Raw genomic sequence first — 26,699 nt, forward strand, 5'->3', positions numbered from 1 at the left:
ATGCCAGCTTTGGATGGCTTGTGTTAACTAGCCACGAGAACATATTTCCTCTCTGAAACATAGCCTGACTCAAGGCAAGTGTGATTTAGTTGTGTAGCAAATAGGTGTGTCTCAGTCCATCTGGTAAAAAGGAGTCTGTGCTGCCTAATTAGGAGATTTAATGATCTGATCTGATCAAACATTCATTTACAATGTTGATAAGTTAAATTATACAATTAGATTACTGCAAATGGTTGTGAGCTGGTGTCCTAACAAAACCCTGGAGTATGGACATGGGGATGACCAGGTTTGTACAGATTTAGGTCAAAAACCCATATTCCAGCAAAGGAATGCACACAACTTTCTGAAGATTCTTGGCCAATAATTTGTGAGACGCTGATCTGATTTGCTTGGAAATTTTAAAATAATTGGCTCCTGCTGGCTGAGGCCTCATGCCAACACTGCACGGTAATTCATTCGTGACATTCCTAGAAGAGAGAATGTGCCGAAAGAGCTGCAGTAATATGTTTAGGGAATAATCATCGGTCCTCTGAACAGGACACATAAAAGGAAGCGAACAGTGGGAGCTCGTCAGAAAGGCCTCTGGGTTTCCAGGGAAAATATTGTCAATTTAAATGGAAATCGTATGGTTCTTCCTCCTTTCTTCCTTCTCAGGGTCCAAGTAAGACACTGGTGGGACCGTTTCAAGATCAAGTATACAACCCCAGAGATGGTTATTTAGGTCTCCTAGATTTGCTATTTATTGACCAAAGCTCTGGATACTATGATGGTGGGTTTGCAAAGAATCCACATGAGAAATCATTTTCTGGGCTTTGGTAGATGTCATTTGATCCTTGGGAAGCTTTTCAAGAGATACATTTATCCTTTGGGAGACAAAGGAAAGCGCCAAGGTAATGTAACTCTTTTGGAAATGGTAAGGATGGCATTGTGGCTCAGAGCTAGAGTAGGAAATTCAAACAGAAAATACAACAGGTATTAAGACCATGAAAATGAGGACATTAGAAAGGGAAGACAGGAATGGAGGGACAGAAAGAGGGAGAGGAAGCAAGCTTCAAGGGAAAAGGTGTGAGGGAAGGAGGGCAGGGTCAGAAACTCGGAGCAGCAGAAGAATTCAAGAGGAGACAAGGTTATTCTGGCACCATGATGAATCCCAGGACACAGAGAAACATCTCCACTCCCAGTTGTCACCAACCTCAAACGGAGATGGCATTCTTCGGGAATCATGGCAGCGAAGCAACAGGGGCACAGCAGAGACATCTGGAGCTGAACACTGGTCAGGATACACCACGCTGTAAACAAGGCATTCATGTCAGTTACTCTTAACAACCTCCTGCAGGAGCCTCCTTTTCAAAATCTAACTCTTGTGTTTTCCCATCTACAAGGAGGAAGAAAGATGGCATCAGCAACCAGTGGTCTAGGGGTAAGAAAAGCAAGATGGAATCTCAAATCTAGGAAATGTTAACAAAACAGCCCATTCTAACAATGTCCTCAAGTCAGTGTCTTACCTGGTGGGCCTTCAGCTCCCAGCACGCTGGAAGACCAGTACAGGAGAATGGGAGGGATGGTGAACTAGAATCTAGCAAACGCTGGGGAGAGTTGAGGGCTGAGTGCACTGACCAGGACCAGCCATGACTGCTCAAGTGTAAGGAGATCTGATAAACTTTTTCACCCGTTTCTAAGGGGTCAGTCTGATGGAACAGCTAAACACAGGGCTAGTACCTTCCAGGCAGGGAGAGTTCTGGGGCCAGATACTTATGGGGACATGGGTTCTGTCTGAGCTACGGTAGTGTTCGGCTCTCAAAAGTAGAACACAACAACCAGGGGGAAAAGAGTCCCCCAAACTAGGTGACTAGAGTTAAGGTCCAGGATTACTGACTTGGGATCAAAGCCAGGCTTCAAGACGAGGGTCCTGGAAGGAAACTGGCTTTGTGCATAGTAATGTGGAAAGGAGGAGCTAGAGTTGTTTGCTTATCTAGTGCTTGAAGCTCTGATAAATTTTTTTGAAGCCGGGTGGCCTGACCAAGAAAATGGCATACACCCCTTACCCCAGGGGAAGGAAGTTTCCAATACATCATGAAGCCTGGCTCTCATTGGTTCAAAGACTGGACAAGGCTAAGCACATAGGGACAGGTTATTATAGCTGGCAGATGGCTAGGCTGGTTCAGACAAGGAAGCTAATAAGACTCCACACACCAGGTGTCTCCAAATTCCCCTCAATTTAGAGATAGCTTCATATCAAGATAAGGTTGAGATATATATACAGGACCTGTGATCTAATAGATACTCTTATTTTTTATGAATGCAATTGCGTGAGAAGTATTACAAAAGTATCAAAATCAAATCACGTTCAATTATATACTTAATGAATAAAAGTATAATGGCACAAATTCATTCTGTCTCAGCAAATCAAAAGTACTCAGGCAATATCAATAGATTATCAGGAAAAAGATGTTCTAAAATATCATTAATTAAGCAAAGAATAAATATCACTGACCAATGCAATATGTTAAATCCTGTGCTAGGTTACATGGAAGATTGGAGAACAAGTAAAACTACGACATGGTTCCTACATTCAAGGGAATTTTAAACTAATGGTGGGGAGACAGGGGCTGGAGAGGAGCTCACATGTATTAAGCACTGCAGACTCTGCCTCTGGATCACAGAAGGCCACCCTGCCCGCGTGTGCAGCAGGCAAGCAGTGCCAAGGAATAACCCCCCAGAGCAGCCCTATCCAGTGATTCTCTGGAGTTGATATATAAACACCTGACCCCCTTCGACCCTCAGGATAAGTCTGAGGCATATGCTTGGTAGGGTTCCCACGAGTATCCTCCTGGGCTTAACTCCAGGCAACCACGGTGGTAGTGGATTTACAATGCAGCCTTTATCTTCTGCCTTCTCTTCTCCACTCTGCTAGTGGTATCCCTGCACTTCCCAAGTGACTTGCACTTGAACCCTTGTTTCAAAGCCAGCTTTTAGGGGGAATCCAAACCAAGATGAGCACCTACTGTGTATTGTGTACTATACTACATACTTTACATTTATTATCTCATTTAGTCCTGTTAGCAGTTGGATAAAGAAAAACATTATTTCATCGTGCAGTTTTACTGCTAATGACTTTGTGCTAGTTCGCTATCACAGTCTGGACTTAAAAAACAAAAAGCATATCACAGTGTAGTGGACACAAGTTGTGGCAGCCTCCTGACTCCGGGCCATTCTCCAGTGGTTATGCCTAGGCTGTCAGCCCCTCCTCTGGGTACTTGCTTCTCACTCATCTCTAAAAAGAGGTTTTCAAAGGGGCTGCCAATCATAGAATCGGGCCTCCACTGCACATGTGGGCATGTGACTCAAGCTGGACAAATCAGTCTTTTCTTGGTATTTTTACAATTACAACGAAGAAGAGCTAGTCTGTTTCTAAGAGTGGTGAAGAGATGAAAGGCACAAGCCTGGGAACATTACGGCCACATCTCCAAGCTCATGGAGAAAATGCATCTTCAGTGGAATTGACATTGAGAAAGGCAGAGGGAGTAGATAAAGACCAAGTTCCAGGGGCTACCTGCCTCTGAGGCCAGGCTGACCCCTGCCCCTTGGCATTCATTACAAGTCAATGATGTTTCTTTTTAAAATGGGAGTCAGGTAAATTTGGGCTCCTGCCAGTTGTGATACCATGCCTGAGGCACACAGCATGGTAGAGACTGTGGACTGGCTTGCTCAGCATTTATCCCAACATGGTATAATATAGAACACAGAGTCTGGAAACAAAATCATAAACTTTCCAGGATTTTTTGTAGATGGAGCTCTGGAAATGACTTAGATTCCACAAATCAGAACAGCTCAAGTGAGCCTTCATTTCTCAACTGAGTCAAAGAGGAGGAGAGGCAGGGTTCAGAGCATCCAGCTTGGGGTGCTGATGGGGCAGAGGTAAGGCGTTCTGCAGTCAGTAGTTTCCTAACTTTGGAGGTGCTCCCTGATTGGCAGCTTTCTGCACTGGAGAGGCAGCTGTCGATCATGCCAGCAGCCAAGTGCTTCTAAGACTCGACTGCTATTCCTTCAATAATTTTGCAGCACCTCCTCCCCTGTGTCAAAACCTCTCCTGCTTATATAGAGAGCAGATTCTGTTATCGGTATCTGAGCTCAGGCGTGCATGGCCCTTCATTGCCTCTTACTGTCTCCTTACTCTCTTACCCTACCTCCCCCTCCTCCATGTTCCAGCCACACTAAATGACTTGGTGTTTGCCAAACATATCCATGTGGTGGTGCCCACTGGATAATCAGAAGAGTGGATCTAACACTTGGAAGGGAATTCTAGGCTACACAGAGTGATAAATAAAACAGTGGCTGTGGGTGGTTCAGAGACGAGTAAGAGAGGATGAGATGGCAGAAAACCAAACTTCAGGGCAGTCTGTGTTGAAGAGGCAAAATGACAAAAGGAGAAGTTGGAGGGAGCCCAAAGGGGTGTCAGAAACGCTGGAGAAAAGCACATTGTCACGGAAGCCAAGGGGAAGCAAGATCCACGATGTCAACACTGCAGAGAGAAGAGGGGTAGAGAACTGGGAAAAGGCATCCCGCAGGCGGGGTGGACACCTGATGACATTCCTGATAAAGTGGGAAAGACAGAAGCCCAGACATAAAATTAAGGAATGGGTGGCAAGGAAGAGATAAGGCAGGGAGTGGAGGGAGGAAGAGCGATAGTGTTGACACAGATTTTATTTTTCATTATAAACAGATGCCTCTATAAACACTACCACCCCGCACCTACCTCTGTCTGGTATAGTTGGTGCAGTCTCCACCTTAACAGGTTTAATACCCAAGAAATGTGCCCCCACCCCAAATAAAAAAGACAAGAGAAAAAATATTAGGAGAAAAAAAAACCTAAAAGGAGAGAAGGGAAAGTTCAGATCACGCCCAGGTCCTCCTGCTCTCCATCTCTAGGCTCAAGCCCTTTCTGACCCTGTTATCCTCCAGCATCACAAAAAGACCCGCAGCTCCAAAGTGCTACTCACTCTGAGCAGTGCCCCTGCTACTGTATTGTCTTGTGTGTTGGCACCTGAAAGGCCATTCTCTTGTGGGCAGAACATCTCCCCTGAACAAGAGGATCCTGGGGTCAACCCCGGGGAAGAAGCGGAGTTCAGATGGGAACCAGCACTTGTGGGTAGAACTCAGGGAGAGTAAATTCAGTGTTAGTCTCAACCTCAGACCCCAAGCTCTAGATTTCAGCATCAGGAGGCCGGAACCTGAGCCTGTGCTCCTGGTGGGTTTGCGTTAGAGATGATCTCTGCTGCGAGCAGCAGGAAGCGCCCTGCAGTGAACCAGACGCTGACGGTGGATTAGCGGTATCTCGAAGGCAGATTAACCACTCACCGTCTTCACTCTGTTTCTCTTCTGTTGCCCCACCTTGTCTCAGCCATGTAGTGGGGCTCTGGTGAAGGCTCTGTGGTGATTCTTGGGCTGCCGTGAAGGGTCATCAATCATCCCAGAGGTGAGATCAGAAGCCCCTGATCTCAGCAAGCCTCTGGCCCTGGGCCTGCCCTCCTCAGCTCTTCCTCCAGGCATCCTCTGTTGTCACAGCATTTCTCTTCCCCAGTGTTAGGTCTTATTCTCATTGTCTCTCAAGGGCTTATTTTGGGAAACCCACCTCAATCATGCATGTGATGGGGGTCGGAGTTACTCCACCTTCCATACATCCCACACGCTCCTTTGTTCACTCAGTTATTCCTTCAACATGTATCTGTTGATTATGTTCTAGGTTTGAGGCATAGTGCTAGGTACTGGGACATGATGGCAACAAGGCACAGTTCCTCCATCAAGAAGTTTGCAGTCTAGTGACATCCTAGCCTGTGGGAATAGGGGGCTCCAGTAGTCCCACCATGCTTCAAAATCCTTTCTCTACAGAGCTGCTTTGAATGATGGGATGAGCAGGGCACCTGTGTGAGGTATGCAGTCAGTTGACCATGACCACTGTCTCCACCTCCCTGGAGCATATGCACATTGGCTTTGTGGTCATTCGGGCATCACCTATTCGCTACCCCACACCCTCCTACCCTGGTGGCTGTGCTACCTGGGGTTCACTAGGAAACACTGCGAAAAGTTGTGCAAAAAGTCCTAGATGCAAAGAGAATGTTCCTACTTGGGGAGAAAAAGTTAGGAAAGAAAATCCAGAATAGGATGTTCACCCACAAAGGAAACATCCTTGTATATGGAGCAAGCAATCAACATGTGAGCCAGAAAGAACAGTGGGGGAAATGGGTGCAAGGACCCAAGTAGAATTCAAGGGTAGCTTTGGAGAGAAGGATGCATTTCTCATAGGGACAAGCAAGAAGGGAGGGGGGAAAGATGATCCTGGGAGATTCTGATTAGAACAGAGACATCGCCAGAATTCAGATACAAATGGGTAATAGATGTTATTTCATCTTGACTGCCCAAGCTCCAACTCTTTCCAGGTGGGGGGCTGCCCTTTGTGTGCAGTGGTAAACTGAGGCAGTGCCCCCCTCACCTAAAGAGTCAAAAGGGAAACAGCCTGTCTTCATCTCACTCTATTCCTCTAGCCCCTGGGAGCCAGGGTATCACCCCGGACTTATGCTGTCAAGCAGGTGGTCTTTCAGTGAGTGTGACCCAAAAGTGAAGGGGAGTTACCGTAGTTACCTATTGCTGTATAACAAATTACCTCAAAACTTAATGGCTCGAAACAACCAATATTTATTCTCTCAGTTTCTGTTGGTCAAGAATTCACCTGGGTGGTTCTGGCTTAGGATCCCTCATGAGATTTCAATCTAGATTCTGGCCAGGCTGCAGTCACTTGCAGGCTTGACTAAGGCCTTCAAGGGTGGTTGACTCACATCAGAGACTATTAGCAGGAGACACAGTTTGTCACTGGCTGTTGATAGGAGGCCTCAGTTCCTCTGCATAAGGACCTTTCTGTAGGGCTTCTTGGGTGACCTTATGGCATGACAGCTGGTTTTCCCCACAAGTGATCCAAGGGAGAGAAAGACAAGAACCGCAACATGTTTTATAACCTATCCTCGGAAGTCACACATTGTCACCTCCACAAGGTTCCATTGGATATACAGGGAAGCCCTGCCCAGAGCAGGCGGGTCTACCAGGGGTGTGAGGCGGGGGTGAAGGTCATCACAGTCATTTTGCAGGCTGGCCACCACGGTCACTCTCAGTCTGTGGGCTGCTGTCCAGCACCAGCGTGTCAGAGGCGGCAGCCACAGGAGCATCGGCTCACGCTCCTCAGCCCAGCCTCCAGACCCCTTTGAGTCCTGCTCATTTTCCAAGCTCGCTCCTCCAGGCTAACGTGCACTCTGTTGTCTTCCACATCCTTCCAAACCCCTTGTCGCGCTAACGGTAGCAAGGCTGGTTTCTGTTGTTTGTCATTAAGAGCTCTAAATGGGACAGGTGATGTTGACCTCCAGGAAACTATTGGTGAACTCACACGACAAGAGTGAGGGAGAGGACAGAACTGGAGGCTTAGGGAGTGAAGTTTAAAAACGGATCCTTTGAGGGACACGAGTTGGAGTATCCGGGAGAAAATTATAAGAATTGTTGAGCAGCCAAGAGGGTGAAACGGGATTTATGTAAGACCCAGTTGAGAGATCATGCAGAACAAGTTGTTTAGGGTTTTTTTGTTTGCTTTATTTAATTCAGCAAAACACTCTCTCCTTTTAGTATACATCCCATTGGGTCATTGAGTAATGTACAGACGATAGAGCCCAGACTAACTCGAAAATTTAGGAGATTTCATGTTTTTATTAATCTATTTTTTTTGGACCTCAAGGGCAGAGGATTGAGAAAATCATACTTCTTATATGTTTCCATTCAAGGCTCTTCACTTGTTTTATGTATTTATTTAATCTCTTTTATTCTCATAGCCATCTTCCCATCTCCATACCCACCATCAATCATTCTAACAGTTCAATGTTTATCTGTTTACTTATGTATTAATGCAAATGAGGGATTGTTTTGTATGCATGCATTTTTAATTTGTGCAAATGTTGTGTTATAGATCTCATTCTATTTCTTACCTTTTCACCAGCTCTGCTTTAACATTCACCTATGTTATGTTTACATGGAATCCATGGCTGCTCACTGCTGCAGAGGCTCCCACAGTATGTATCCACCGTGTTTTACCTCTCCATTCTCCCAGGAATGAATGCCCAGGTTGCATTTAACTTCTCACCGTCACCACAAATCATCCTGTTGTGAGCACACATGTCCCCTTTGCAATATATCCCGGGCACTGGAATTACTGGGTCAGAGGGTATGTGTATACTTAATTTGATGGAATCATGCCTGATTGCTTTGTAGAATGCCTCCCCAACTCCACTCCCACTAGAGATGCATGAGGGTGAAAAGTTTAACTCAAAGATTCATGGCACTGGCTGGCATGGTGGCATCTTAGGAGCAGACTCTGGGTGTCTCCAACCTAGGTTAAAAGTATCTTTTACTTAGAGTTGTAAGTTAAATTATTTCTCTCATTCCATTTCACAGATCCCTTCCAGCTCAGTGCTCCCTCCCTTATCATCACTAAACAACACATCCCAGGATAAGCCTCAGGATATCATTAGAAAGGGAGAGGAAGGAGTCTACTGATGCAATCTGTGCCTCCAGTTCTGCCCTATGGCCTCATCTCCCTTCCTGTGAGTTCTCAGCATCTTCAGATGCACAGGGAGCACTCGTGAGCACTGGGAAGCTTTCTAACAGAAATGAGCTTCCCTCAACATCTGACTTGGCACTGAATGTATTGCTTGAGCCCTCTTCCTTGGCCAGCATCAATCAATCAGATAGCCACCAAAATCACCTAGGAAAAGTAAAAGCTAAATGAGGCCAGAGGTAAAAGGAGGGCAGGCCAGCACTATTTTCCCTGTTGGCTAAGCAAGAAAATGCCAGGCTGCAGTGGAGTGTGGCATAGCTAATGTCGCCAAACCAAGAGGAAGGCAAATTGGCCAAAGTGATTGGATTTCAGACCACCGCCCCACGTGGCAGAGAGCTCACAATGGTCTCTCCGATTGTGATCAGTGTTCCATCAAAAAAAGCTCATATTTAGATAGGGTTTTAGAGTTCACAGTATATTTTTACAAAATAGTCTAATTGGTTCCCAGCAAACCTATAAGGCAGCAATTTTCAACTGGTGTGCCAACACGGCAATAGCTGTCCAGTGTGGATAAATCAAAATTGTACCTATTTTTTGTCAGATCAGCAAAAAATACAGTGTATTTTTGGTGTGCCGCAGAATTTTAGTAATTAGTTTATGTGTGCCATGAGATGAAAAGGGTTGAAAATCGCTGCCAAAAGGAATTAGGACAGCTATACCTAATGCCCCCAGCTTATGGTAGATGAAACTAAGAGTCAAAGAATTTAAATGACTTGCCAAGATCACATTGCTGGTTAGTTGTGGAACTAAAACCCAAATGCAGACTCCAGGCTGGGATCTGGAAATGTGATTTATAACAGTGCATTCATTCTAGCAAAATTACACTGTTGTAAAAGAATTTGGAGCCTGAGTGGAGTCCAGTATAATAGAATCTGATCCAAGTATAATCTTCACAGTTACAAGAAACATTTAAAGTGGGACAATAAATTACACGTGACACTTCCAATTTGGGGCACAGTTTACTGGGGAAAAGAGGAAAAGTAGCCATAATGGTTTCTGAAAGAGAATCTACAGTTCTTTTCCTCTTTTACCAGCTTACTAGTCACTAGGCAAGGAAATTTCACTGGAGGTTTTTAATCCACTCTCTCAGGTTCCCCTGTGTGGAGATTAGAAAAGGCCACTGCTGTCCACACCCCACTGTGCACACACACCTCCAGCAATTCCCTGGGCTCCCCCAGGGCACAGCCCCCTGGACCCCTAGTGTTCAGAGAGAGACAGGGCAGGGCTTCCAAGCTGGGGATCTGCAGTCCATGCTGAGAAGAGATAAAAACCATAATGGTTCTAGGGTCCTGGGCAGCAGTCTGTTACAGAAGAGCTGAAAAGAAAAAATCCTGTTTGATTATAGAGATAGAAGAGACCACCTGCTCCTTTAAAGATGTGCAGTGTCTTGTCAAAACTCCTCCCTGAACCCCATGGTGTTATTTCAGGTCCACATTCTGCTGTCTGTGATGCTTCTCCACTTGCCACGCTTTGGGGACTGAATGAAGGATCTTTCTCATGGTTTCATGCAGCCCAGGAGACTCCTATTGCTGACCTCTGACCTCTAACTCACTGCCCACCTCCCATCAGGATCCCTATGGAAAGAGAGATTGGCTCAGACATGAATAATCATTCCTGGATGTCTTCTCTGGGTTCCTAAGGTTTCTTAATGATGAGAAAGAACCTGAACAAGAGGTGATGCAGATATAAGAGAAGACAGTAAGGGTAAGCTTACATTGGATATTAGAATCATGTCTTGATTGGTGTCACCCCCCTGCCAATGATAAAGACTGCTGGGTAAGTTGACAGTTGTGGCTCAGCTCTAGGTTATATTGGCCTGGGGATGATTTGCCCAGAGGAAGACACTGTTGACCACCGTGCTTGAAAATTATGCTGTTCTTGTACCTAAAGAATATGCCTGCCACCTCTACAGCCTGGGGAGTGCCTTCCATCAGGGCCTCTGGAAAAGCCCTGGGAGCTGCTGTTGAGGGTGGGATTCCAGTGGTCAGAGGCTGGAGGGCTTCCCTGGTGGCTGATGGAGCAGGACAAACTCTCCTGCCAGCTCTTGTCTCCCACTCAGCTTGATTTTCTGTGAAAGGGAGGGCAAGGAGAGAGAAAATCCAGTTTATCAGATTTTCAATACTCTTTTTGCCCTCTTACCCACTTTCCATTAGGGATTTTCACAATGTCAATCTCTCTCTCTCTGCTTCTTGGTTCCCCACTTCCAGATTCTCATCTGAAATCTTCACTTCGATGGTATCGGTGGTTGAATGTCTTGATCGTTGACAGTAGTTACTAAGTTACTAAGTTACTTGCTAAATTGGCAAAGGCTGGTCTTGTCAAACGAACCCGCAAGACATTCAGAACTGTCCACTGAGCACTTAGTGAGCTCCACTAGTGGAAGGTTTTGGGGATTGTGTTTGTCCTGCTCTTTACTGGACCTCTCAGGGCCAAGCACACTGAGTGGAATCCACATCTGGTGCTGGGCTGAGCCATAGTGAAGCCTGAGGTGAAAGGACAATTCAATAAGAATCCTTTCTTTATTTAAATTGTGGATATTTTATTCAAGAATTATTTTGCATTGATTTTTATTTTTTTAGATGTTGTATTAAAAATGTCATTTATTTTGATTACTGAGCTTTTCAGTGCCCCTTATACTCCATGTCAGAGACCAGTGCCTCACTCATCTCACCCCTGTCCCTGCCCACCTGCACCACTGGAAATGAAGAAAAAATGTAGCAGTCACTTAATCGTCAGGGACAGTGATTCTGCTCATTGTGAAAGGAGCAGAATGACAGAGGACCTTCCTCAATAGAACTGGGTGGCAATGGACCTGAGGGAGACTGAGGCAAGAGTTGGGTCTTGGAAATCCAAGAGGGGCAGGTCACCTTTTGCAATTCCCTGTTTCTCATAGCAACAGAATTTGGTTTGTTTTTGCCCTGGACACACACATTCTGCTCTTGCCCTCTGGCCTCTAAGCTAATCCAGGGCCCATTTGAACCGCAGTCCATTTCTGCCTGACCCCCCAGCTAGAAAGCCACACAGGACACAGGGCTCCTGGGGCTGTGAGGTACTTGTTTCCTGTCTCTGAGATGTAGACATGCCCAGGATGGGGCCAGGGCTTCTGAAACACCTGTGTCGCTGAGTGGCAGGGTTTTCACCAGAAATGTGTAAGGATTGTTGGGCCTCCAGGTAAAAGGGAAGCTCCATTCACCTTCCCAGGGCTCCAGCACCTCAGCCTGTAATCATATGCGCCAATTTCTCCGCAGGGCCTGGCCATTCACTCAGCTGCCCCCTTGGAGCCTCACCTTCTCCCTGCTGCACTTCCCTCCTGCCCTTCCTTGCAGCCAGAATGAGGCCTGGTGCCATGGGACAGGTTTATTCCTCCACTCCCCACAAGATTCATTTTCATGTTAACATCTCTCCACAACCCTGTTTCTGGGTGATAATTACCCTGAAAGGCCAAGAGTGAGGAGTATCTCCCTGATATTGAGTGGGCTTCCATGCCAGCGGTGCTCAGAGCTGGAGCCAGGAGATGGTGCTTCTCTGCTAAGTCATGGTTGGGGGAGCCAGCTCTGAGATGCCACATCCCTTAGTGTGGAAGATGTTCACACAGCAGCCTGGGAAGCTGCCACCAGCCCTAGGCTGCATGTAAAGTAGTTCAGCCGTACAGGGGAGCCCACTGCTTGGAGTGCAACAGCTCTAAGGTACAAGACCAGCTTTGTCTCCTTTCCCAGAACCAGCAGGTCCATGAGCAGTAAGGGCTTGCAGCTGCTTTCAGTGGGGTCTGGTGGTGAGTCGCTCTGGCAGTGGATCATCTAAGAGCCAGGTACCTCTCCCTCCTAGAAGAAGTTGGGAACTTGAATCACTCTGTCTTTAAAACCATGCTAAAGAGGAGAGGCATCATGGTTCCCTAGACTTAGACCCAGAGACTGCTTTCCCTTTAGAATTCAGCTTTATTAACTCTAAAATAGCAATGCCACCCCCTATAAATGGGTTGTTGTGAGAGTTAAATGTGTGATGTATGTGAACCTACCTAAATTGCTCTATGAGTGCCACACACACACACACACACACACACACACACACACCTCAGAGGGAACCAATGGGAATGGTCATCCCACAGAGTCTGGCCCATCTGGAGCATTCCACTCTCATGAGCAACCCAACCTGTCAGATGCCCAGGGCCCTCCTTCCTGTCCCTTCTTCTGGCTGTGCCCAGGTTGATGGTCACTGTGACCCTGGCTGGAAGGAAGAGTATGTAGGCACTGCATACCTCTCCTTCCTGTTCCTGGACTGGGCCATTTTGGGTGCTGACTTTCAGAGCTCAAGTTCTATACAGCTCTGATGAGGAACCACCTGCCTTTGCTGGGCTTCAGCCATGTTTGAAGCAATTCAGTGGCTAAAACAGGACCAGGAGAGAAATGCTTAATTTCTCCTTTTTATCTTCAACAGCCATTTTTTTTTACAGATTCTTGGCCCATAGGGTTTCCACTGCCTGATTAGTCAAGGGAGACAAAGGTGATGGAGAGACTTATAGACTGGAGCCAAGGCTGCCCAGGTTCCAGCAGGAAGGTTAGGATCAATTCAAGAGACTCTAAAAGAGAGATATAAAAAAGAGCTCCAGAACTCCCTTCAGAGACAGCTCAGGATGGCCCTAGGCACTGGACTTGCCCCATAGGTATGGTGGACACACTGCCACTCACCCATGTGGAGCAATGTGAGAGGCACTGTAAGTCCCAGTAGTAGCACCTAGCCTGTCATTCAGCAGCCATTGTTGAGTATTAAGGACCTAGCACAGTGTTGGGCCCTGAGGGCATGGGCCCTGCCTCCATCAGTTCACAACCAGAAATGCCCACATCCTGGCTCTGACCTGGACTAGCACCCCTCAGCCACCCTATAGTCTAAGGCTCTGTGTTAGATTGGGAATGTGGTACCGGAAGTTAACAGTCAGTCCTTGTACCAGCAGTGCGTAGTACCCATAGTGTGCTGGGCAATTTTATGTTCATGATCTCATTTAATCCTTAGAATCATCTTGTGAATTTATTTTAGAAATAGAAACTTAAATAAGATATTCCTCCAAGGCCACAAATCTAGAAATTTGCAAGGCTTCAATTATGAACCTAGAATATTCTAAGACCAGAGCCCTTCTTCCTTTCTCTATTCCTTTCTCTATTGCCTCTGTGGGAAAAGAGGCAAACTTTGACATGATGAGAGGGCTGAGGCTATGGGACTGGACCTGGAACAGAGAGTCAGATGGGCAGGATGTCACCATGGTGGCTCTGAGCAATCAGTGACAACCTGAGGATCCTGGGGACCTGGAAGCTGCCTAAATGAGAGGAGAGCTGTCAGCTGAACCTGGGAAATATTTGTTCATGTTTCTTCCCAGGGCCAAGCCTACTAGAGATAAATTCCCAGGTGTGCATAAGGGTCTGGACACTTGGGAAATAATGGCATAGAGGTTAATTAGGTGGCACTTGTTTTGTTGGTTTCTTTGAATATTTGTTTCTTTGAGTGTATGTGTAGGAACACTGACTGAGATTCACTATACACATTGCTGGGTGCTTCTGGTCCTCGGATGCGTATGACCTAGGGGTCTGCCATGTGTTTTCTTCCTTCTCCATTGAGGATGGCCACATGCCTTCTTCTGCTCAGCAGACTGAGCGGAAGCTACACTGACACTCCCCGAGGACCAACTGGAATTACAACTAATATATAGAAAAACCACCCTGAATAATCAACTGCAACTGAAGATGAGCTGGAAAGCACCCACATAACCAAGGAGGAAAAGTGGAGACCACATAGAGACTGGTAGGAAGTGCGGAGGCAACAGAGGACTGGCTTGGCTCCTACAGGCAGCAGCTGAAGGCCCGGAGGGATATTTCAGCTGTGGGGGGTTCCCACTGAGGACTCTGGGCTTCCCAGCCAAGAACACCAGAACTGAGAAAGATGCCCACATAACATCTGGCTGTGAAAAGCAGCTCAGTTTCTGTCTGCCAAGGAGAGACAGCTGGAAATGCAGGCACCCTCTTAAAGAGCCAACACACAAAGTTTTGTGTGCAGCCACCCACCTTGGGCTCCAGCAGAGGGAGAGCAGAGTAGACTGGATCTGTGTGAGGAGAATCTAGGGTTGTGGGCTCTAGAAATAGAGCTCAGAGGGCACCCCTCTGAATTCCTGTGCCATGTCATTCCCCCATACTGCAGAGGGCATCTTTCTGAGGCAGACATTTACCTTCCAAACAGCTTTTGCCTGGGGGGTGGCAGGGGAAGCAATTTCCCCACCCTGCTGGAAAAGATCTCTCCCTATCCTGTAGAGTTTCTACAGCCTAAGGTTCCTTAAGAGACAGATAACAACCTGCCACCTCACTTTCTGGAGTTTCTACAGCCCAAGGCTCTTTAAGAGAATCAGATTAATCAACCTGCAGGCAGATGCGCACTTCAGAGCACTTTGAGTCTTTTCCTGATCTGCTTCTGGACCCAGGTCTTGGAAAGGCAAACTTTGGTGTGCATCTTGGTCTTGTACAAATGCACCCAACCCCAGCAGAGGGAATCTCAAGCTGTGGGTTCTTGATAGCTTCAAACAGGGTACTCAAGGCCAGTCACAAACAGCATCTGACATTGGCCTGCACCAAAGACCATCCAAAATGACTGAAAGTCTTAGCAGACCTACCTAATACATAGAAAGAAACCCAAATAGGCAGCCAAAATGGAGAGACAAAAAAACAAGCCCCAAATGAAAGAACAAGAGAAGTCTCCAGAAGAAGAGGTAAATGAAATGGAGATAAGCAATTTATCAGATATCGAGTTCAGAATACTGATTGTAAGGATGCTCAACAGCATGTAAAAAGACATCGAAACTATAAAGGAAATGAAGAATGACATAGTAGAAATAAAGAATATATTGGAAGGAATAAACAGCAGATTAAGTTGAGGATAGGATCAGTGAATCAGAAGACAGGGTGGGAAAAAATCACTCAGAGATCCAAAAAGAAAAAAAAATTATAAAACATGAGGACAGTTTAAGGGAGCTGTGGGACAATAATGAAAGGTAATAATATTTGCATCATAGGAGTGCCAGAGGAGGTTGAAAATAAGCAAGGATTAGAGAACCTGTTTGAAGAAATAATGGCAGAAAACTTTCCTAACCTGGTGAAAGAGGAAGTCACACAAGTTCAGGAGGCACAGAGAGTCCCAAGCAAGAAGAATCCAAAAAGGCCCATGCCCAGACACATCATAATTAAAATGCCAAGAATTCAAGACAAAGAGAGAATATTAAAGACAACAAGAGAAAAGCAAACTGTTACCTACAAAGGAGTTCCCATAAGGCTGTCAGCTGACTTCTCATCAGAAACTCTACAGGCCAGAAGGGAATGGCATGAAGTATTCAAGGTAATGCAAAACAAGACTATTCTATCCAGCAAGGCTATCATTCAAAATAGATGGTGACATAAAGAGCTTCCCAGACAAAAAAAGGCTAAAGGAGTTTATCACCACCAAACCAGTATTGCAATGTTAAAGAGACTGCTGTAATAAGAAAAAATATATAGAGAAATGTAGGCACAAAGAATTAAAATGGCAATAAATAAGGACCTATCAATAATAACTTTAAGGGAGAGATCAGCAGAAATACAGTCATAGGTGTGGACTTTAACACCCCACTGACTTCACTGGATACATCTTCCAGACAAAAAGTCAACACAGAAACAGTGACTCTAAAGGTGCTCTATATCAGATGGATTGGATTTAATTGACATTTACAGAACATTTCACCTGAACGCTGCAGAATATACATTCCTCTCAAATGCACATGGGTCATGCTCAAAGATAGATCACATGTTAGGGCACAAAACAAGTGTCTACAAGTTCAAGAAGATTCAAATCATATCAAGCATCTCAGATCACAAGGACATGAAATTAGAAATCAACTACAGTAAAAACACTCAAAAATTTTCAAACACATGGAGGCTAAATAACATGTTATTAAACAATGAATGGGTTACCAATAAGATCAAGAAAGAAATCAAAAACTTCCTGGAAACAAATGAAAATGAACACACAACAATCCAAAAATCTATAGGACACAGCAAAAGCAGTCTTAAGAGGGAAGTTCATAGCACTGCAAGCCTACCTCAAAAAAATATGGAAAACTTTTAGTAAACTAACCCTACAACTTAAAGAATTAGAACACTCCCCTGTGAAGCCGTCTGGACCAGAATTTTTGTCTGCTGGGAGTTTTTTTTTAATTACTGCTTTGATTTCATCAGTTGTTATTGGCCTTTTCAGGTTTTCTGATTCTTCCTGATTCAGTTTTACATGATCTCACTCATATGTGGAATCTAACAAACAAAATAGACTGAGGAACAAAATAGATCCAGAGACATAGAAGCATGGAACACACTGATGAATCTTAGTGGGAGGGCTGGGGTGGGTGAGTGGGTGGGAAGAGATTAATCAGAGAAGTTATATGCATATATGCATAACCCATGGACACAGACAATAGTGTGGTGAAAGCCTGGGGGGGCACAGATGCAGGGTGGAGGGGATCAATGGGGATAAAAAGGGGGGATATTTGTAATACTTTCAACAATAAAGATAAATTAAAAATAAAAATAAAAATGACCCAGAAGAAATAGTACTGGACTCTTTCAGATATGTTCTTTTTATCCTAACACAGATGAGATTCATATTTCCAATCATTTAAATCCTTTTTATGCCTTTTTGTTCTATATCTTGGGTCACTCCTTTGGTTTGGTTTTCCTGGGCTGCTCACATGGTATTGCTGACCTCTCAAAGACAGAGAAGGTGCCCTATAGTGACCTGCTCATTGAGAGTGTGTGTGTGTGTGTGTGTGTGTGTGTGTGTGTGTGTGTGAGAGAGAGAGAGAGAGAGAGAGAGAGGAGGGGGGGAGAAAGCATGCTACTTCTATACTTTCACACTGAGATACAAGAGCTTTCTCTGAGACCCCTGAAATACCCAAGGTGCCTTCCTATGAGGTTCTTCAGATGGTCAAGATGAAAAGAATTGCACACACACACACACACACACACACACACACACCACAAACACACACACACCATAGAACCTGCACAATGAGCGCATCACTATCCCAGCAGGAACAGGGCTGGGTGTGGTGTTTGTTCTCAACTCCGAACAGCGCTTCCTTTTCCTCAGCCCATCTCTCATGGAGAAGACCTGAATTCTGTTTCCTTGACAACCAGTCTCCCTCTCTCCCCATATTTTTTAATGCTGTGATGATAAGGTGTATTTAAACCCAGCAGCCATGTTCCCATGGTGACAGAAGACCCCCCAGTAAGTTGCCATGGGAACAGGAGATGGCTTTGAAAGAGGATAAAAGTAATTCAGCTCTGCCGGGGATGACAGCGAAGTTAGAAGCAGAGGGGCTGGAGCACATCACTGAAGAAGGCATCGGGTCAGGGGTCATAGTCCAGCCTGCTCCAGCTGAGGCCAGTGGGAGGTCGTGAGGAGGGTTGAAACCAAGCTTCCTACTCTGCTCACAAAACTCTGAGCAAAGCAATGTGACTGCTAGAATTTAGAGACAAGTTCTGTCAATTTGCTCTTTTTTTAATCATTCTTAAAATTTTTCAGTTACAGTTGACATACATTACCATATTAGTTTTAGGGGTACCCCCCAGTAATTAGACATTACATAACTTACTAAGTGATCATTTTGATAAATCTTGAGCTCATCTGGCACCATACATAGTTATTAGAATATTATTGACTATATTCCCTATGCTGTGCTCTATATCCCCATGACTATTCTGTCACAACCAATTTGTATTTCTTAATCCCTTCACCTTTTTTTCACTCATCCCCCCAAACCTCCCTCCCATCTAGCAACTATCAAAACGTTTTCTGTAACTATGAGTCAGTTACTATTCTGCTTGTTTATTTTGTGTGGGTTGTTTTTTTTTTAGACTTAATTGTTAATAGATATGTATTTATTGTCATTTTTTTGTTCATATTTTTTCCTTTTTTTCCCTCTTCTTTTTAAAGAAGATCCTTTAAAATTTCATATACTACTGGTTTGGTGGTGATGAACTTTAGCTTTTTCTTGTCTGGGAAGCTCTTTATTTGTCCTTCAATTCTAAATAATAGCTTTGCTGGGTAGAGTAATCTTGGTTGTAGGTCCTTGCTATTTATCACTGAATATTTCTTGCCAATCCCTTCTGGCCTGAAATGTTTCTATTGAGAAATCAGCCAACAGTCTTATGGGAGCTCCTTTGTAGGTAACTAATTACTTTTCTCTTGCTGATTTTAAGAATATCTCTTTGTCTTTAACTTTTGGTAATTTAATTATGATGTGTCTTGGTGTGGGCCTCTTTGGCTTCACCCTGTTTGCAACTTTCTGTGCTTTGTGAACTTGTATGTCTATTTCCTTCACCAAGTTAAGGCAGTTTTCTGTCATTATTTTTTCAAATATGTTTTCAATTTCTTGCTCTCTCTCTTCTCCTCTCAGTACCCCCATGATGCGAATGTTGGTATGCTTAATGTTGTTCCAGGGGCTCCTTATACTATCCTCATTATTTTGGATTCTTTTTCATTTTTGCTGTTCTGATTGGTCATTTTTGCTTCTTATATTCCAAATTGCTGATTTGATTCTTGGCTTCATATAATCTACTGTTGATTCTTCATTTCAGTTAGTGTACCCTTCATTTTTCACTGGTTCTTTTTTATGTTTTCTATCTCCATTTTTATGTTTCCTATCTCTTTGTTGAAGTTCTCACTAAATTTATCTACTCTTCCCCTAAGTTCATTGAGCATCCTTATAACTAGTGTTTTGAACTCTGCATCTAGTAGATTGCTTTTCTTCATTTTGTTTAGTTCTTTCTATGGATTTCTGTTCTTTCATTTGGGGCATGTTTCTTTGTCTCCTCATTTTTGCTGTTTACTCCTTTATCTCTCTTTTTCTGAAAAGATTTTAGGAAACAGAGGAACTGGGTGGGGCAGCTTCAGTGTGAAGACCAGAATGACAGAGTATTTGTTCTCTTTAGCTGCTCCAGGACCTGAAAGAAATAGTTTTCTCTGAGTTCTGAGATGTGGGACCCTGGAGCCAACCAGAATTTTTCCTATTTTGTCTTTTCCCCAACATTTTATTATTTCCAAACATACAATAAAGTTGAGAGAATTTCACAGCTAATACATGTATACTCATCACCGAGGCTGCACCATTAATATTTTACTATGTTATCTCTGTCACATATCTATCCATCTGTCCATCACTCTTTCCCTTGACTGATTTCACACACCTAGTGGAACTAGGATTTGAACCAGGTCAGTACCTTTTCAAAGCCTCTTTCTTTTCATTTAGGGTGGCCAACCATCCCAGTTTGTCCTGGGACATAAGACTTTCAAGTTTAACATTGATAGAGCCCAGAGGACTTGAAACTCTAGTCCCTGCATAGTATGTTTTGAGAAATTTAAGGTGCTGTTAAGGGGGAAAGGGTTTCAGGTAAGCAAGCATGTGGCAACTTCATACCTAAACAACTATAAGTTCAGAGAGAGACAAAACCAAGTGTTGGAGAGGATATGAAGCTACTGGAATTCTCATGCATTGCTGGTAGGAGTGTCAATTGCTACAACCACTTTGGAACATAGGGTTTAGAAGTATCTGCATACACATACCCTATGACTCAGTAATTTCACTTTTTTAAAAAAAATCTATATATCTTTATTGATTTCAAAGAGAGGAAGGGAGAGGGAGAGACAGAGATAGAAACGTCAATGATGAGAGAGTCATTGATCGAGCCCACAACCTGGTCAATCAAACCTCTATCGCCTGGATCCTAGGTTGACGCTCAACCTCTGAGCCACTCCCAGCCGGGCAGTAATTTCACTTTTTAAGGCCCATCAGATTCTACTTGTTCTGTTGAGGAGGCAGGCATGTGGCTGGGAATCCAGGGAACCCTGGGAAAGGCATAACCATCCTGACCTGCTTCTTCCACAGACACATTCTGGACCAACCCCCATTTTAAGATCTGTTTCCTTGAGGAGGAGGAGGATGACCCAGAGGACCATCAAGTCTTCTGCACCTGCATGATAGCCCTGGTGCAGAAGAACTGGCAGTGGGCACAGCCCCAGGGAGCCAGGTGCAGACCACTGGCTTGTCATCTACGTGGTGGACACCCCAGCTGGTCCCCCAGCCACTCTTGTCCCTCCCCATCCCTCATCTACAGGGCCACTGCCCACCCAGGAGTGGGACCTTCTCCAACAGGCCCCACAGCCATGGCTCACTCTTGAGTGGTGTCCTGTGCTTTTGAGGGAGGGCCAGCTGTTTCAATAGATTTTTAAATCTGAAACACTTATGTAGCACTTCCATTGTGCCAGGCATCCTTCCAAAGGCCCTATGAATAGCAACACCTTTTATGAAGAGGAAGGAGATTGAGAGCCAGAGAAATGAGAGTATATGTCCACACATAAAAAAGTAAAAGAATATTTAGAGCAGCTTTATTCATATTAGTCCAAACTAGAAACAACTCAAATATTCATTGATGTGGAAATAAATTCTGTATATTTCTATAACAGAGTACTATAGGGCATTATAACATAAAATAACCTATTGACACATGCAACAGCATGGATAAATCTTAAAAACACAATCTTGAATTTAAAAAGGCAGGCACAAAAGAATACATACTGGATGATTTCATTCATATGAAAGTCTAGAAAAAACAAATCTCACCTACAGTGACAGACATGCGAGATGGGGTTTCACTTGAATGGGGAAGGGGTGAGGGTACAGGGTGGGTTTTACAACCTGATTGGGTGTGTTTACATGTAAGCATTCATTGCACTGTACAGGTAAGATCAGTATAAACTTTACTGCTATATCTCAATTTAAAAGTTTTTAAAAAGGCAGATGTCAGAACTCTAAAAACAAAAATAAAAATAAGAAGTAGAGGGAGAGAGCAGTAAATGTTAGAGCTGGTGGAGAAAGCTGTAGTGTGGTTGCCAGCAAGCCCAGAAGGAGCTGGGAAACACTAGAGCATGTTACTAAATTACTCTTTTACTCCGGAAATTTGATCAGTGAGTCTGTCAGTACCAGGAATTTCACATCACACTACAAAGAGCCAGAGCAAGTAGTTTGCTGTGGAAAGGTGCTACATTTTAAGAGCAGAAAAACTGTCTCTGTCCTTAAACAGTAGAAGCAAAAAGATTTTCTCTCCTGTCTGAACTGAGAGGTTATTTTTTGGGGGGGAAAAGGTTTAGAAATTACCCTTGGGGCAGATTCTAGGAAATTAAAATCTGAAAACAAGGGCAAAGCTCTTTCTGTCTTTCCCACCCACGAGGAAAGAATCTAGTCTGGGAAATTTCTGTCCTGCTGGAAGAGGAGGGACCTCTGCTGGGGACAGGTACATAGGACCTCAGATCTCTAAGTTGCCTCCAATCCCACGTCTGGAGTCAGCCCTGAGGGAGTGAGAGAGTGGGACCCACATCTGTGTCTTCTGTGTACACATGCCCAGGATAGTCAAGAACAGCCATTTGGAGGCTTGGCCATTGCACAGAAATTTCCTCCCAGGGACCGCCCCTCAGAATGAAAGAATGTGCCAACTCACTCTGCTCTTAGTAGCTCCCGGGTTCCACAGCAAGCCTCCTTTCAAACACAGCCTCTCCTCCCCCACGGACCTGGGGAGGACCTGGGCAGGAGACAGGTTAGAGCTCCAGCCCTAGCAGCTCTTTCAGCCCAGATACCTAGGCTGCACCGTTTCATTTTGTCTGCATTAACTTTGCATTGCTGCATGATTCACCCTTTCTGTCTGGGTTCCAAAGCCTATAACTAGAGGATCCTTTTGGAGAAGAACACCAATTGTTAATACCTTTAACATGCCTGCGTCTGATGGTAAGCCCAAGGAAAATGTGTATTTTCATATTACATCTATATCTATCTCTATATATTTAACTTGTCATTGCACCACTTGGTACAGGATTGTCATTTTAAGTGGAGGTTTGGCCTCACTCCAGGGCTTGATGCATCAGGGTCAGGCAGCCTGTAAGGCAGCTGTAATTTTTATGCTGAGATGAGTTAGCTTGGAGAGATTCAGTCACATTGCAGAGAGCTGGACTGAGTGCCTCTCAATTGAAAGGGCATAACTTTTAAAGAGAAGAAAAGTCTTGTCCCCTAGCTCTCTCTTTTCTCTGATAAGAAAGAATAAGCCCCTGGACTGAGGAGTTTTTGCAAAAGAGACTCAAGAAACACCTACGCAAACACCCCTAATCAAAGATCTCTGGGACACTGTCGGTGGGAGTCAAAGGCAAATGGTTATATAGCCTCTGAGCATTTGTGCACCTAGAGGACAAGGGCTGGTTGTTTATGATTGCAGCCAGGAGGGGTAGAGCATTAGCTGGCGCCTGCAGGTGAGTTAGCCCACACTCAGATAAGGACCTGCCCCTCCTGCCTGTCAACAGGAATGACCCATGAAGTCAGCTTGAGAGCATCAGGCATCCTCCAAGGACCCAAATTTTCTCTTTGGGGCCCAAAGCAATATATCCAGAAACAATGAAGAAAGTAGGCAACGGATTGCCTAGACCAGAGAACACCTGGCCTTCAGACCAAGGGCTAAAGAAAGCAGAAGTGGGCTTTAAACCTATCTCTACAGGGCCATCAGCAGAACCACTCTCCTCTCCTCTGCATGAAGTTTGGGGACCATGATCCAGCTCCAGCTTTTCCAGGCTCCCGTCTCCCTCCTCTCTCCGGGCAGGCCTGGCCCCAGCTCCTGAGCAACAGTTCTGGCCCCTGAGACTCTCCCCTGTGGCAGAGCTCCTTGCCCTCCAAGAGGCTGTTTACAGCCAGGGAGAGAAACAGAGGGGGGAAAAATCTTATTAATATGCGTAGTTCTGCTATTTCTTTTGGTGGGATAATTCCTAACAGGCCACAGCTGCAGAAGACCAAACTGAGAAAATGACAGAGGGGCAGAAATATCTAGAATTACTGTATCTTGAATTCAGTGTTCCTACTGCAACCCCAAAGAGCCAGATTTAATTTTTAAAAGAGACTTAAGAGAGGAAGCTTGGGCCTCTGGCAAGGCCTTAAATACACAATAAACAAAATAAGGCTTTAGGCACACGGTCAGCAGAATTGATTTGTGGATGGAGGCGAATGCAGGTGTGTCTGTGTGTGTGCTTTTGAGTGTGCATGTGTGTGTGCACTTGCGTGTGTATTGACAGCCAGGAGAGCAAGGCTGAGAGCTGTGAAGATGAACTTCACCCACGAAACATTCTGATTTCCACACCCCTGATATAGGACATTTGTTTACATGAGAAGGCGGGAAGGAAAATTAAACAATGATTTTCAAATCCCTCAAGAGCTATTATGCAGCAAATGTCACCCAGCTGTTCCCCACCTCCCGCCCCAGTTTCCCATCTGCTGCCTGGTTTAGGTGGGGCTAACAAGACAGGACCACTCACCATCTTTCGGTTGGCTAAGACCTTGGTAGTTTGGCATGTGGGCTCTGTATATACTGTCCCCTTGGAGATGAAGTTGGCAGGACCTGGCCTTTCTAAGTGGACTGGAATCTGAGCCTATACCATCTGGATGGTAGGCTCTGTAGCGGGTACGTGGACCTAAGGCCAATATAAGTTGTACATTGGCCCTCTCAGGGCACAGTGCCATGCTACTCATGCCAGATACCAGAATCACTCTCTGGATCCCCTGGGAGCAGTTAAGAAAAGATCAAGACTGGCAATTTGGAAGACCTCCCAGTAGGTATCTGGCTTCTAGTCATGGAAACTGATTCAAATCTTGGTCTGGAGAAACATGGTGCATGCATGTGCAATTCATTCATCCATTCAACGGATATTTACACACCCTTATTGGGCAGGGTGTCTATTTCAACTTTCTGGCTTTTTGTTGCCTATGTTAGTTTGCTCTGTTGTCAACGTCACACAGTGTAGCATAGCCTTAAAGGGTGTATGTAATTTCCTCTTCTGGTGGTTATGAAGGAATTCCTCGCCTGCTGCCATTTCTCAGCTCCTGTGACGGACTGCTCCACTTTAAGGTTTGCCTTCAGTGTTATTGGGCCCACTCATTTTCAAGGGAAGGACTTGTCTCTACTGATCCAGGTATTAAGGGGCTTAGAATCTAGGTGGCAGTGGCTCAGAATGTAAATGAGATTGGGGACATGTCTCCCACCCTCCCTGATTCCAACATTACCTCTGGCAGGGTGACCCAAACCTGGAGAGCAATTATTCTGAATTCTGGTACAAGAGCTGGAGGCTTAAATGATCTGGAGACTCAGGGACCAGGGAAGATGCTATATGTTTATTACCTTAATGATATCTCTTTCATGCCTTTTATTCTACTTCCTTGGAGAGATCTGCTTATGAGTCACTATGTGGCCATGCGATGCCAGATCTCACAGAGAGCGAAAGGCCCTGGCTCTGTTTTATAACTCCTTTTACCATCCCTGCTCTGTGGTTTGACTATGCATCCCAGAGGCAAAGGAGTTCTTCACCTACGTCCGTTACTGCTCTCTTCTCCTTTGATTACAGATGTTTATTAACCTGGCTTGTTCCCTTATGGGTTTCTTTAGGCTGCTTTGCTCATTCCCAAGCTCTAACAGAGTGCTCTTCACATAACAGCAGCTCAATGCAGCTTAGTTAAATGAATGAACTGGATTGCAAAGTGATAAAAGTGACACCCTCATAGTGCCTTTTTTCAAAAGAAGTTGAGAAGCCAGATTTTGGGGAGGAAAAAGCTACCTTCCCATTCTCTTGGGATAAATGAGAGTAACTCTCTTTTTGCATCCAAAGTCCTTTCTAAGGAAGGAGGGAAGACAGATACATGTGAACCTTATTTGCAAAGCTTCTGTAAGTCTTTCCTCTGGAAAGCAGCCCAAATAGAATACTTCTGTTTAGGGAACAGAAAGGCCAAGTAGATGTCAATGTCAATGGGCTCACCTTTCCACACCACCATGGGGACAAGTAGCAGATAGCCCTGCCAGTGTTACTTAAGTCACTGCCTCTGGACCTAATCTCATACCCTACTCATTGACCATGAATCCAACTCAAGCCATCCCAACACATATGGTGAAACACTCAGATTTGCTTTCTGAATTACTATATTTCCAGAAGACCCTTCCAGGAGAGGAAACATGATATTCCTGATTTAAGTCAAATAGCCCCAAGTCAGACAAACGTGCCTTTTTTAAAGATTTTCAAATCCCCTGCCATTTGCTCCTGACACCTCATTGAATTCCCATTTCTCTTATTCTCTGCTCACATTTCTCAGCTCCATCTCAAATGATTATATTTATAAAAAATGCATTGAGTGGCACTCTGTGCTAGACATTGGACACTGTGTTAGGAGCTTCATACGTCACTGGACACACCTCAACTCTATGAGACAGGTGCAATTATGATTCCCTTTCTATGTATGAAGACAACGATAGAGAGGAAGGTTAAATAACTCATTCAAGTCACACAACCTATGAGTATAAGAAGCAGAGTTCGAACCCAGACCCCCCTGACTCTAAAGACCATCTTCTTAACCGCAACACTCTTCACCAACAACTCGCTCTGGTCTTGCAGTATCTTGTTCCACTTCTGGAAATCCAGTTCTGGAAACATCTAAAAAGTGTTCCTTGCCCTATGGAAAGATTAAGATTCTCCATCCCTGCTTCTCTAATGTTAGTCCTTTCTCAGTTCCTACTCTCTCCAGCACAGCTTTGGGTTCAGCCCAGCTTTTCTCTGCATCCCTAAAGGCATAAATGAGTAACAGTGTTGGGCTAACAGAATGTGCCACAAATACTTGTTTGGCTAATTGATGGGCTGCTGGTCTTCCACCCCATGCATGTAGGCCTTTCTGATCCTGGTTCTGGGGTTAGTATTTTGTATTCTGAAGCATAGCTCTTGCATTTTTCTGCTTCTCTGCTTTTTTCTTGGCAGGTTGTCATCCACCCACTCAGCGCCCAACTCCACCCCCACCGCAAAGGCATAGCACTCTTAACTCACTCTCCCCTCTGCCTAAGCTCTGTAAATCCACAGGGGAAAATCCCAGAGGATTATTCAAGGGGTTCCCCCTTGTGGAGCATAGCCCATATTGGAGCTCCTT

The sequence above is a fragment of the Miniopterus schreibersii genome (genome assembly GCF_964146895.1).
Source record: "Miniopterus schreibersii genome assembly, chromosome: 12".
Lineage (NCBI taxonomy): Eukaryota > Metazoa > Chordata > Mammalia > Chiroptera > Miniopteridae > Miniopterus > Miniopterus schreibersii.